The 15,653-nt window shown below is 32.8% G+C and overlaps 1 protein-coding gene and 1 pseudogene across 7 annotated transcripts in view; one reads left to right on the top strand and one right to left on the bottom strand.

Moving 5' to 3' along the window:
* LOC138332125 (lactose-binding lectin l-2-like) overlaps positions 1 to 15,653 on the bottom strand; it is a 387,766-nt gene that overhangs the window by 135,553 nt on the left and 236,560 nt on the right. The gene's annotated exons all lie outside the window — the stretch shown is intronic.
* Positions 1,940 to 5,859, top strand: LOC138331046 (metallothionein-like; annotated as a pseudogene).

Below are 15,653 nucleotides of genomic sequence, written 5' to 3'. Positions count from 1 at the left end.
TAACTGTAAGGAAAATACTAATTCGTCAGCTCCATTGTTTTTATATTGTGAAAAAAATTCAATTTTTGTTCAGAGGAGGAGCATCCACAATACCCTTCCCAACAGTTTCCAATCTTATCATCTCAATCAAACACCCTGAACACAGTGAAATAACTTCACGTGAATGGAAAAAATGATATAAAAATTCACAATTTACATTACCATCAGTATTAGTAAACAATGTACATTAGTATTGTTTGTGGAAACAATTATCAACGAGTTCCTAAAATAATCTAGAGTACAATAAAACATAACACATAACTACATGAGAGTATCAAAATGAATAGAAGCACACCCGAAGATGGAAATTGATCTTAACAAGTACCTCATCAACACATAAACCATATAAACCGTAGATGGAGATTTCCTGTTTATCTACCATGTATATAAGTGTTAGTTTAACCAGAAGCCTGTCAGAGACAACCATGAGTAGATCTGTTTCGTGTTCTTTCAATTCAGAACAGGAATTTATTTTTACACATTAACAACAAAAGTAGAGTTTACAATGATAATGTGAATGTAGCGTGACTAGTATAAGAGAAGTAACAAGTAAAAGTACTATAAATCCGGAATACAATACTATACGAAAAAACCACAACACTAAAAAACAGCAGACACCCTGCTACATAGAGAAATACTTTGAAGACGTATTGAACAGATATGAATACAAAGGACCACAAATAATTCCTTAATAGTACATGATCATTAAAGAAAATTCACAATGTCAAGAAAAAAATAAGGTTTCCACATGATCGAATTCGACTATAAATAGCGTCAAATTGTCCAAGGATGTCATCTTATCCCTTTGTTGTAGTGAGTAATCGTTTATCTAACGGAAAATTGTAATGATGTTCATCATTGAGTATTTGCTGACAGAATGTTGCAAAAAATACTATTGTTTATTGAGTGAATATTTTTCAAGCAACGTGAAAAATGAAAGCTTACTTAAGATAAGCAATAAAAAAAGAAAAAAAAAAAAAAACAGATGTTGAAACAAACAACATTTGAAATATCTGGAAATATATCTTTCAGTAGTGTTTTGGGATACCATTATGTTTTCTGGTTTGTGGGATTAATTATTCTAAACTTGTATTTAAATGTATAATATAAGAAGAGCTTTTGATATATTATTCACCATCAAAAGTTACCAACATTTTGAGAATTGTAATTTACAGAAGAGCTAAAAATGAATTTTAGCAGTACTGTCAAAAATAATAATGTTTACTCTATAATGCAGTATAAGACTACTCACGGTCAAACTAAGAAGCCAAGTAGTGGTCTACCATTTTATTACATGTTAAAGCGGTATTAGTAAGTGATTGATTGCAAATTGACTTCTGCAGGTATGTTTTAATCTAAACATACATAAATCATAAGTTAAGAACTATTGATAATGCATATTGTGTTATTGCAAATGCCTATAAAAACATGATACATATTTGTACGTGCCTTTTGAATGATATCCACTGCTAAGGGTGTTCAATTGATTACTTGAAGAAACAAGAAGGATGTTACAATTTTCACCCAGTTATGGCACTTACAATATATAACATTAAGACATGCTTTTATTTTTCTCGGTCAAATTCATTTTCAAGATACCATGCCATTAATGTAAAGTACATTCACACGAGGTAATTTGACTTTGAAGGTATGTCTCCAATGGAAACGAAAATATGTTACATAATCTTAATTGATAACACGCCGTGTGCAAATACCCTTTCCATATACCTAATCCAATTTGCACACTGCCCTATTATTCGTACGGTTCACATATATTTTTGCACACAGTACTTGCAATCACAATGCTTATAAAAAGCGTTAAATTTCTGGACTGTATGAAGTTGAAGATCTGGAAGCCAATTGTTTTAACATCCATTCAAGACTTTGCATTGTAGCCAAGATGTCTAGTGGTAAGTAGCTATGTTATATCAATAACTATATAACTCTTAGTTTTGACTGATTCAATTTGTGAATAATTCAAAGCTTCCAATGATAATTTTAAAATTCATCAAGACATTTTATAATTTCTATCGATATTGATATCATTGCGTAGAACACATTCATGTCTTTTTATTCTCACTAAATTAACGTATTTCTTTAAACTTATCTATGTTGTCTAAATCAATAATATTTTTCGTCACACAGTCTGTAACTTATACAATGAATCGCGAATATGATATTTCACACAGTTGTAGTTTCAAAACAGCAAATACCTGTCAAATGAAGGTTCTTCTGAGTCATGTAGTAAATCAAGTCTTATTTGTTTTTGCTAAATCTTCCAAAATGGATCATTTATAGCATTAATGTGTGAAATAGTTGAATCAAATATGAGTAGTTATGCTATTTTGTAGTTCCTTTTCATTTCTATATAAAACTTTTTCACTTAAAGACAAAACTCTTCGGATTTGATAACAAAGTCATAACACAATAAATCAAAAGATAAATGTATAATTACTATATTATATGATTAAAGGCATTATAATCAAAATAGGATTAATTAGATTGTTTGAAATAAAGCGTAATCAAAGACGCGAAATAGAATCAGCTCCATAACAATATTTGTATAATGTCTTGTCCTTCTTTTACTACAGCCGTGTTCTGTGCCAAGTGCCCCCGGTGGTAGGTGCGGATGTACCGGATCCGGATGTTGTACCAGCAACTGTAGATGTCCCGGATGTAAAACCAACTGTGGATGCTTCTGTAAGTTTTTTGACCTCACCTAATTTGAAAAAAGTATATCCTGAATATCTAATACTTCATGTCCAACATTCTTTTAAGTGTTTTTATGACAGAGAAAATTTATCATTTTAAAATAATACCGCGTAATTACCTTCATTTGTTGATGTCATAATAACCTCAAAACGTTTTATTCATTATGTTTTTTCAGAAAGATGCATCTTGAAATAATGTATTATCTGTATCATTTTGTAATTATTTCATTACGCACTAACTTATCTTACAAAATACTCTTGATGTGTTATAATTTTTGATGTAGCGTCGAAGGCTGCGTTTTGCCGTGACGGAATCTGCCAGATGGGGGTATCCTGCAAATGTGGCTGTAACTGCAGCAGTGCTTGTCAGTGTCCAAGCTGTAAAGCTGACTGTAAATGTTCAGGTAATAGAATTTATTAGTTTAAACAACGCTTATATTCACCTAATGATAAATATATCGGTCCCGGATACGAAGTATATTATTAAACACTATTTGTAACGAAAATATGTATGTTGGTTTTATGACCAAATTATGAATAGAATGTACATTGTACGTGCATATTAATGACACAACAGTTCTGTTGTTGATGATGCTAGTGTAGACTGGTTCCCGCCTCCGTTACCTTCCTTGCGTACGCTTCACAAAGGACCGGTAGCGAGTAGCCATCTTGAGTGAGAATCCAACTCCAGACTGCTCATCATTTCTGCGCATATATCATCATGGAGACGGCTACTTAATTCCGTTAAGAGAAAATAACGTCATCAACGTCGTTGATATAAGCATACTAAGCACTGTTAGCACGAAAAAAATTCAAAACTTAAAACCTAATTTACTTTTGTGTATCTATCGTTCAAATAAAATATTGAGCCTTTGCGTTAAAATTTGTCGCCTCGCGTGTAAAGGGGTTTCCCGCGTCTAAAAAAATAATAATGCCAGCGAACCGGATATGTTGATCGACCAATCAAAAAATCATCATGGTTACCCGCTTCCGGTCCCTAGTGAGCGGAGAGTAGCCTGGCGGAGAGTAGAGAACTAAATGAAGGGGCCGAGTCTAATCATTGCTAGTGTTGATTTTGAAATTCATGCATTTTGGCAATTTTTTAGTTCTTTGGAAATATCTCTAAGAATAAAACTATGGTCTTTTTGTGTCTTCAGGAGCTAATTTTGCGTGTTCGGCGGATTGCCATAGTGGTCGATGCTGTGGCACCAGGTCGTGTCAGTGCAGTGGAAGGTGTGGCTGCCCAATCTGCAGGTGTAACTGTGCTTCTGGTAGGTAATTCTATGTGATATATTTTATATAAAAGATTCGTAGTGTAAAATTTAAATCGAGCTCTGTATAATTTTCTGCATCAAAGAATTTGAAACTGTTTTCCTTCTTTGCAAGATCTAAGATAGCCGTTTAATATAAGTTGTGGAAAGAAAAACCGATTAAATATATTTCCATACTTGATTTTCCAGGATCCTGCGCATGTGCTTGCGGCATGGGTTGCACTGGACCAAGGAACTGCATGTGTTCTGGAGGCTGCTCCTGCAAACGATAGGATACTTCGAGAAACACGAACCCATGCTGGAAGGAATGTCCAATATTGTAGTACATTACAGCGGCCTGATAATTAATTTGATAGAGACTGTAATATATCCATGTACCTTACACAAGATGGATCAATTAATGTTGTTTTTTTTTTTTTTTTTTTTTTTTTGTAATCTAAATTGGATTTCAATAACAACTATTGTTGAATATGTACATCATATTTTGTTTGTTTTCCCGAATGGTATATATATGGAGTAAATTGAGATGTTAACAATTTAGTAGCTGTGTTATACTGTGATGAGATCATAGGAATTAAACCAGCAACATTTTGCAAAATTGTAATCCAACTTTCTAGTAAATTTCGCGATTTCCATTTCAAAACATGTTCGCGAAGATAAAAAATTTGCGAATTGAAAAATTGAATGGAAATTCATATCGATAAATATTATGTGAATAGTAATTCGCGGGAAATAAACTTTCGCGAATTTTCTTTGATCACAAAATTCGCGAAAGTAAATCGCACGGGAATGAAGTTGGTTTATATTAGTTTAATATGAAAGTTATTTTGCTTGATGTGCAGTGCAAAATTCATCTTTTTATTAGCAAACGGATACTGTCAGATCAGATATTACCTAGTGACTGTAAACGTAGAATTAGAACATATGTAGTAATTTTGGAACTATTATACACCGTTATCTTCTGAAAACAATCTGGCTCTGGTTGTTCTAAAGAGTGATTAGCTTAACCACATGATTAGTGATATTTTAGCTCTCATTTGCTGCATGTGCTTATGTCTGTACTAAAATCAGCAAGTAAGTTAAGAATTGTGTGCTTAAGAATCTTATTAAATTTTTGTAAAATTCGTATAACCAGAAATTATTGTACGTTGATTTTAAAATCGTCGTTAAACTGTGATTAACCTATCATCTGTTGAACAACTGATCCCAGGTTTTAATTATCACACTATGTGATATAAATAGAGATTTCAGCAGTAAAACTAACATATCTGCTTTATGTAGGACGATTGTAGGAGATTTTATGTTAAAGTAGGACACACTGCAATCATGTTTATAATATTATACATAAGATTCAAACGAAACATATAGGAACAAACCTATGTTTACAAATATAGTGGCGATGAAGTAATACAAACGGTGACAACTGAAATATATTTTTACTTATTATCTAGTGACTTCTATCATATAATATTGTTGCATATGACACTAGTTTTCGTTTGACATAGAGCCGTTTTCCCCGACTCTTCTAACAGGACTTTCACTGTCATAAATCATACGGTAGCGTGACACCAGGAAATCATGAAATGAAATGGGTTTTTTTTACTTTGAAATATTTTAGATTTAAATTTGAAATAATCCCATATGACATTTATGAAACTTGTTTCGAAATTGAATTGCTTGTCAGAGCTTGAAAAAATAAATAAGCCTGAAAGTCGTTTCATAAATTATCATACGAATTTCTCATTTCGGATTATAAGTATATATTTAACCTTAACGAAAATACCAATTTGATTATAACATGATTTGAGACAAGAATTATTGAAGCCTCATAAGAACTTTTTTATATTTGTTTTGGTTTTTATGACAATAATGTTTATACTATATTATTAAAATAGATATATATAACACATTAAGCACACAAAAAGTTAGCTTTAATATGAACCAATAGGGTGATTAGTCAACTCTGAACTCCACGCGTTTTTGTTCTATTCAAATAAAATAATAAATAACAAGAGAAAACAGAGCTCTATTACATTAAACACAAACTTTATTATCTTTTTTATTAGTTTGTCGAAATGAAACAAAACTTCTGACGTTCGGACATATTAACGTCTACAGCACATGGATGATGTGCATCTATTACAAACTACAATGGCAACGGGGTACCGTCGAGGTAAACTGTCCAACGATTCTTCGAATGTGTTACCTTCATTCAGACAGTCACTGCCCACATTTACAAGAATTGAAACATGTATAGCTAGAACCACAGGTTCGTTTACCTGAAAATGTGATATTTACAATTCCGTCTATCAAGTTTGCAATTGATTTTCTTTATTTACATTTTTAATAAAGACATTGTCAGGTCAGTGCACTGTAGCATCTTTATGCAAATGCTAAGAATCTGAGAAGTTTTAAATAATCTTTTATCTAAATAGTTATTTAAAACAAGAAGGCCCAGAGGGCCTGTATCGCTCCACCTGGTTTTTTGTTATAATTTATCACAAGACTCTGACAATTAGAAAAATAAAGCAAAATTGACATCCCAAAGTTTAATTTTGAAATCACAACCATACAATGATGCTATTTGATACCATACAAATATGCTATCCAATACATAGGTTTAGAGACCAAGTAATTTATATGAAAATAGTTAGCCTAAATTTTTGCTTTTTGTGGGTGTTGGTTTTTGTGACCTTTTGACCTCGCATCTATTGCCCGTCTAAGGCCCCGGGGGTCAAAAAGCCCTATCCCTATCAGTTGGTACAATTTCAAATCCCAACCCTATAAGGATGCTACCATTGCACTATAAGTGCTCTTCCAATTCTTAGTTGCAGAGAAGAAGACGTTTAATATTGGAAATATGCAAAATTGATTTGAACCCCCCTTTTATTGAGTTTTGACCACCCGCCCCACCCATCAGAAAGAGAAGTCAGCAGAAGCTTCAGGCGAGGCAGCAGAGGGTAGAGGGAGATGTGGCCCCCTTACTCAGGCCCCCTTGGGGTCAGAGAGAGCCCCCATCCATTTGCAAAATTTTGGATTCCAAACCCTAAAAAGGAAGATGTAACATTCCATTGCCTTAATAGAGTATGAGCCGTAATCCCAACTAACCGATTGGCAGAGACATAAGTCCATATATAATATGTGAAATTGAACCACTTTTCCACATATGGTTGACCCCCAGCCCCCCCCCCCCCCCCCCTTTGAACCCCCCCCGCCCCCCCCGCCCCGGCCCGCCCCACAGGCCCCCCGGGGGTTCAAAGCCCTATCATTTGCACAATTTTGAATCCCAACTAGGTACACTAAAAGGAATAACAACCATTGTATAATTATATGGGTGCTATAACCGATGCATGAGTTTCGAAGAGAAGAAGGTTCGTTTAAACAAATTGGAATAGCCAAATTGGCCCCTTTCTCGGATCCCCCGCACCCCTATTCGACCCCCAACCCCCCCGTACCATCATTTAATCGCACGATATTATTACCGTTTCGAATTTCTCTTTCCGCAAGATTGTCATAATCTTTCCGACCCCGCCCCCCTCCTCAGGGCAGGCAGGCCCCCTGGGGGTCCGAGAGAGACCAAATTTGACCCCCATCAATATGCACAATTTTGAAATCCCCGGGGGTCATCCCCCACCCCTAATGGTAAAAATTTTTTATGCACACACTATACCGATTTTACCATAGACATTAAAATGGGTTGCTAATAACCAAGCTTAGTTACAGAGAACGAAAGTCGTTTATATGGAAATAGCCAAAATTGGCCCCCTTTTACCCGGCCCCTCAAGGCACCCCTGGGGTTCAGCCCCAACATATGAAGATTTTTGGAACCCCCCCACCGCCTCAGGATGCCCCCCCCCGCATTATGCCCCTGCCCCCCCGATAGCTTAGTGTTCAAGCCATAAGTCATTTTATAATACAAAAAGCCAATCAAGGTGACCCCAACCTAGCCCCGCCCCTCAGTGCCCATGGGTGGTTTCACCATATCAAATGGATTGAGTGCTGGAATCTCACAATATGCTTATGTTTTCAGAGGAAGAAGGGTCGTTTTATTATTTATTGTTTATGGAAAAAAATGCCGTTAATATGACCAACCCCCCATTTGAAACCTTTTTGACCCCGCCCCCTCAGGGCCACCCCCGTTGGGCAGAGGAGCCCCATCATTTGTACAATTTTCAGTTAGTAGCCCATAAGGATGCTACCAGTCAAATTTTGTTGAAATCCGACCAGCGGTTATGGAGAAGAAGTCGATTGTTGACGGACGGACGGACGGACGGACGACGGACGACGGACGACGGACGACGGATGCCGGACGCCACGGTATGGCATAAGCTCACCTTGGTCCTTCGGACCAGGTGAGCTAAAAAAGACAATGCATGTCTCTTCTTTATTATTTGAATTTCTACTTACCAGAATTACCCCTACCATTTGTTTCGTTACCACAATCATTTGCCGACTGACAGTCTACAGTGGACACGAGTTTGTCGCCTAATCAAAAATGAAATAAATAAAACTAAAATCAAAATATTTAATGGATTTATTCACCTTCTAACGTACTAGTCGGCTCATATCCAAAATCACGTATATGTCTTTGTTTGTGACAATGACAAAGACTAATACATACAATGTAAATATCCATCCTGTCTTCATTAAAACGTATCAGCCTATCATCGACGTCGTTACAAATGGTGACGTCATTTAATGTATTTCACAATCATAATATTTGATTCAAATGAGAACGCTTGTAGTTCATTTAACGATCATTTTAAATGTCAGCTTTCAATTAAATCATACTTATCTTATACAAAGGCGAAATAATGAAGAATTAAAACTAGCATAACTGATTTATTATTTGAAGGAAGTAGGAACCAGGATGACACGCAAATTCGTGAAGCGTTCCATATTTTTTTTTGTAATGCAATAAGATTTCCGGTTAAATTGTAAACACGAGGTTGAAATTCTACTATGGTTTTACTGCTTCAGAAGACCATTCAAAAAGACAAAGATCGACTCAACACGGTAACCATACTAAATTCTACCATCATAATTATTTTTTAAAGAACATCGGTTGTTGTCTGACTAATGATAATATGTTACATGATAGCTATTTATATTATCAACAAATTTTAAGTCTCCTATAAATCCATGCAACAAATAACACAATCTTGCTAGTTGAAATTGGTAGAGAATAGGTTATCAAAAATAAATCTTAATAATTTAACTAATACATATCTACTTGTGACATGGCAGCCGATGCCCTGTCACGATATTTACATGTAGTTTATAATAGTACAACACTAATAGTAGTCATACTTTTGATCAAGATACCAGGGGTATGAATTCTTTTATACATTATAATATCGTAAATGGCGAGCATTGCTTTATCTTGTTTTTTTTTCTTCTATTTTTCGGCTTGGATAATACATAAGATATGCAGACATTGAAGTATTTTTACAGTCTTTCGGAACTACTGTCAAGGTTTTCACATTGTTTTATTTCTTGATTTATTAATGTCAAATTTGATTTTGTGTTTATGGGTCTTGGTGATTCTATGTTCGTTGTTGTTTTCATGTTATAAAGTGTTTACTTTGTGTAATAGATTGGCAATTTCAATATATATATACATTTACTTGTTTTTTTACCTATTCTTGGTGTCAGACTACTGTTGCTTTTGCATTTTCAATACTTTTTTCAATTGCTATACAGACAACATGTGTAATATTTACTATAATGTATTAGATTATGGCAAAAAGTATTAGGATAGCATCTGCAAACTGTAGAGGATTAGGTCAAAAGGAAAAAAGAATGGATGTCTTTAATTTCTTAAAAAGCCACTTTAGGGAATTTAGTATTTTCTGTCTCCAAGATACCCATTTTATAGAAGACCAAGAAAGGGAAATTATTGAGCAATGGGGTTTTAAATGTTATTTCAGTTCCTATAGAAACAACTCGAGGGGGGTATGCATTCTTTTTAACAACAATTTTGAATTCAATATTTACGATAAGTGGAATGACACTCAAGGTAACATACTGGCACTCGATATTTCTATAGAAAAAAGTAGATTTACATTGATTAATATATATGGTCCGAATAGAGATGATCCAGACTTCTATAAAAAAATTCATGAACAGATCAATATTTTTGACAATTCAAACTGTATTATATGTGGTGACTTCAATCTAGTTTTAGATCCTGACATTGATTCAAATAATTATCTACATGTAAATAACCCTAATGCACGAACTCAAGTTTCTTAAATTAATAGAGGAAAGTAATTTGAATAGATCCTTTAGACATTTTAATCCATACTACCAAAAGATATACATTGGAGGAAGAAAAACCCAATAAAAACAGGCTAGATTAGACTTCTTTCCTCACTTCAGATAACCTCCTAAATTTAATTGATAAAATAAACATTCATTGCAGGATACAGATCAGACCATTCTATTATATCAATAGATCTTAAACTAAATAATTTTGTTAGAGGCAAAGGCCTATGGAAATTCAACAATGATCTCTTACATGATCAGGAATATGTGCAAAAAGTTAAAGATACAATATACAAAACTAAAATACAATATGCTCTGTATATGTATAATTACGATATTAAAAATATACCAGATTCTGACCTTGAATTATGTATTGATGATCAACTGTTTTTTGAAACTTTACTTTTAGAGATCAGGGGAGTAACTATTTCACATTCATCATTTAAGAAAAAAGAAAGAGATAAAAGAGAAAAAAAGTTAATAACTGAAATAGAATTACTTGAAAAAAAATGATTCTTGGGTATCTAATCCAGAAACGTATGAAGAAAAAAAAAATGAATTAGAGAATATTAGAAAGATTAAAATGAAAGGACATGTAATACGATCTAAAGTAACTTGGCTTGAAGAAGGCGAAAAACCATCTAAAATATTTTTGTTGAAAATTTGGAAAATTATAATTAGATATCAATTAAAACTAACAGTAAAATAGAGAAAGATAATGGTGATATTTTAACGGAATGCAGAAAACAGATTCTTAGATGAAGTTCAAAAGTTTTATAAAGGATTGTATTCAGATCATTCGGGGTCCATTGTAGATGTTGTATCTGGATCATCCGCTCTCTTTATCAGGATTTTGATTTCAATGAAGTTAAGAAATGACCAGAAAGTGTAAAATTAGAGGGACCATTTACTAGAAAAGGGGGGGGGGGGGGGGGGAAGAGGTGGAGTCTAGAAAAAGGGGGGGAAAAAAAGAGGGGGTGGGGTGGGAAAAAGGAAGAAGGGGGGTAAAGGTGGAGGGGGGAAAAGGGAGGGACAGAAGTACTATCTGCCCTTCAAGAACATGAAAAACTGTAAATCGCTTGCTCCTGAAGGTTTTACAAGCGAATTTAAATCTCAAGTTTTTCAGGATATAAATTTAAATGTTTTCTATTATTAGATCACTAAAGTTATAGGCTGACACCAAGTGATGAAACATTCAAATTACATCAAAACACAGGTATTAACACCTGAGCATACCAAAGAGGTAGATTCAAGCTAGACAGTTTCTTAAAAATTGAAGACCTATTACTTTTCTGAGTGTAGTGTATAAAATTAGGCCATCAGCTTCCATAGCAAACTAGGCTAAAGGCAGTTTTAGATAATATTAATTTCGGAAAACTCCAACAAGGTTTTTTATTAAGCGGACGTTATATATTGGAGAAAACACTAGACATCATTTACGACATATATGTATTAATCAGGAATTAAATGATAATACCTGGAGCATTTAATTTATAATGATTTTGAAAAAGCTTTTGATTCGGTCTCATGGGATTTTTTTTACATAAAGTAATAGATTTTTTTAATTTCGGAGAAAAGCACCAAAAGATGGATTAAAACATTATATAATAATACATTTTCAGCAGTTACACAAAATTGTTTTCTATCAGAATTTTTTAATATACAAAGAGGTTGCAGACAAGGTGATCCTGTCTCCCCATACCTTTTTTTTACTTGTTGCTGAAGTGCTAGCTATTCTTATAAAAAATAACAGAAATATCAAGGGCATAAAAGTTTATCAAAAAGACCAATAAACTCTCACAGTTTGCAGAAGACACATCAATTATTTTAGACGGATCGCAAAACTCATTCAATGAAACTCTAAATGTGTTAGAATTTTTTGGTAAGATCTCTGGCTTGAAAGTCAATAATGACAAAACTAAAGTTATTTGGTTTGGGAAGAAAAAATTCAGTGCTGACGTATACCATCATAGATGGAAACTTAAATGGGGTGAAACAAAATTTAATTTGCTTGGTATTGATTTTTCAGTTAATTTAGATGAAATGACTAGTATAAATTACACAAAAGTGCAAACTAATATAAAAAATATCCTTGGGCATTGGTCAAGGAGGAGACTCCTTACTCCTATTGGAAGAATTGTAGTTTTGAAATCAATTATTATACCTAAATTTAATCATTTGTTTATAACCATTCCCACTCCTGGAAACACTTTCATTCAACATTTGAATACTTTATTCTTTAATTTCATTTGGCAATCACCAGTTGATAAAATCAAAAGAAAAACATTAATATCAAATTATGAAAATGGTGGTCTTAAAATGGTTGATATTTCTGAATTCATATCTAGTTTGAAATCTACATGGATGCGAAGGCTTCTTAAAAGTAATAGAAAATGCTGGATTAATATTTTTGAAGCACAACACTTCCCAATATCATATGTATCTGATTTAGGAACTGATTTTATAAAAAACCATAAAACAAATAATACATTTTGGATGCATGTTTTCCAGGCATGGGTTAGGGTATCTGAAAACAGTACAGGTGAGAACTTCTTCAGAATTTTTAAGACTTCCTTTATGGTACAACCCTATTTTTTGCATTGATAATAAATCCTTTTTTAACAAAAATGGTTTGATAAGGGTGTTCGAAATGTTTTGTGATTTATTAGACCAAGAGAATAATTTTCTTTCTTTTAATGATTTCAAACAAAGATTCGGTATAGAATCAGAAAATTTTTTGCTTTATCGAAGTATATGCAGTTGTATCAAGAAAATATGTAAGAATCTAAATTTAAACCTTAGTATGTTAAATAAACTAGATAGACCATTCATACCTAGCCATATTCATATTTATTTAAAAAGTATTAAGGGATGTAAAGGACATGTATCTTTGTTTAATTGAAAAAAATAAAGGTTTTGATAACATCAGAGCAGAAATGGAAGCAACAAGCTGTCTTTAAAAAATATACATTGGAAAAAAAACAAAATATAAAATACTTTTTCTAATTACCAAAGATACATCAATACAATGGTTTCAGTATAGATTACAGCACCGTATTACTCCCTTTGAATAATTACTTAAAAAATTATAAATATTTCTGAAACTAATATATGTAATAATTGTATCTGTAATACAGAAGTTGAAACCATAGAACATGTTTTTTGGTATTGTCAAAAATCTTTTGAAATATGGCAAGATATGAAAAGAAAAATATATGAAAAAACTAATAATGTGGTGGAATTTAAAATTAGAAACAATACTGTTTGGTGAGACTGAATTTTTTTCAATACCTCTCAATTTTATTATTCTTTATATGAAGTTTTATATTTTTTCTGTATCAAGAAAAAAACAAAACATAAATATGCAAGGTTTGAGTGAGTTTTTGTTAACAAAATATGATGTTGAAAAAAAGCTGTCATTTAAAAATGGAAAGTATTGAGAAATTTGATCAAAATATGGATCAATTGGAAATATATTTTTGAATAGTTCTTGAAATATGCCAATCTATGTTTGTAAATGTTTTTATGTTGTAGTACTTAATAAATATGTATGATTTGAATCTTTTTGTTTTGTTTGTGTATTGTCTATAATTCTTTATATATATATATGTGTGTGTGTGTGTGTCTTTTTGTGCTAGAGCTAATTATTGATAGTTGTCTCTCATGGAAAGAGCATTGTATGTACTGTTCAACTGTCTGGAGTAAACCTAGCAACAAAATGTCTATAAATATGGTTTTAAAATTACAGAAAAGAGCAGCCAGGATAGTATTTTCCTTACTCCCTCCAGATTCCTCTTTGAAAAATTAAAACGGATGCCAATTATAGACTTTTACGATTTTAGAAAAATGGTTTTGTGTTATATAAAATTTGAATCACCGGGTATTTTAACAAACATGTTTTCTTATGTAAAAATTGTGAATGGAAGAACTAGAGCTTCGAATTCTATATCAAACAAATTGTATGTTTCAACAGCCAGAACTAACTTTCAAACGTTCATTTGTATATACATTATTATCAATTTTATGGAACGAAACTAGTGATACTATTGGAGACTAGTGTTGGGGTTTTTAATACTAGATACGTATGTATACCTGCAGCATTACTTAAAAAAATCTCAGCTATATATATATAACAAATATTTTATAAATTACTACAACTAGTATAGTTTTAATTTCAAAATGCCTGGTATGTCATTTGTGATTATAAATAGAATATACAGCTATATCTGTAATACCTTCTATAACACCGATATTTCAGTACATATATTATTGATATACATGCATGTATATAAGTTGTTATGATAATTATATATTTATTGCATTGTTATAGTATATTGTTATTTTAATCATGTCATGCTTGTGTAAATATATTTGATGCAGGCCAAGTTGTAAACAAGACATTGTCTAAATATGTTACCCTGGTTAAATAAAAGATATTATTTTATTATTATTGTTGTCAAAACGAGGAGTTGTCACATTACCTTCACTTAACGTGTCCCCATCAACACGGCACATTAATTGAAAAAAAGAATATACATGTACACGACTTTAATTATTTATTGGTTTTGTTAACACTTTGGAAATTTTACAGGGATCCATTACATGTGTGTTACACTTACACCTCCACACTTGCTGATATAGATACACACAAAATTACATGTGTGTTACACTTACACCTCCACACTTCCTGATATAGACACACAAAATTACATGTGTGTTACACTTACACACAAAATTACATGTGTGTTACACTTACACCTCCACACTTCCTGATATAGATACACACAAAATTACATGTGTGTTACACTTACACACAAAATTACATGTGTGTTACACTTACACCTCCAGACTTCCTGATATAGATACACACAAAATTACATGTGTGTTACACTTACACCTCCACACTTCCTGATATAGATACACACAAAATTACATGTGTGTTACACTTACACCTCCAGACTTCCTGATATAGATACACACAAAATTACATGTGTGTTACACTTACACACAAAATTACATGTGTGTTTCACTTACACCTCCACACTTCCTGATATAGATACACATAAAGGTACAAGTGTGCTCTATTTTACTTATACTAACTGAACTTAAATAAAACAAGATCTAATTGTGCCGTTGTGTATCATTTGAATATTTCTTGCCAGCATGGCTTCATACCCGATATCGTAAGAATACGCTGTAAATATGATTTGTTCAACTATCTTTCGCATTTTATTTCTGACGCCGTTTTTCCAAATCGTTCACAATGGAAGTCAAGTGTTTATACCGCTGTCTATAACTTTGAAAAAAAATCACAATGTCTAACAGAATGCAAAACGATACAGATTTTACTAGATTTATGCTGATT

This window comes from Argopecten irradians, chromosome 9 (assembly GCF_041381155.1).
Source record: "Argopecten irradians isolate NY chromosome 9, Ai_NY, whole genome shotgun sequence".
Taxonomy (NCBI): Eukaryota; Metazoa; Mollusca; class Bivalvia; order Pectinida; family Pectinidae; genus Argopecten; species Argopecten irradians.
The sequence above is the reverse complement of the archived record's forward strand: the minus strand, read 5'-3'. Positions and strand labels throughout refer to the sequence as shown.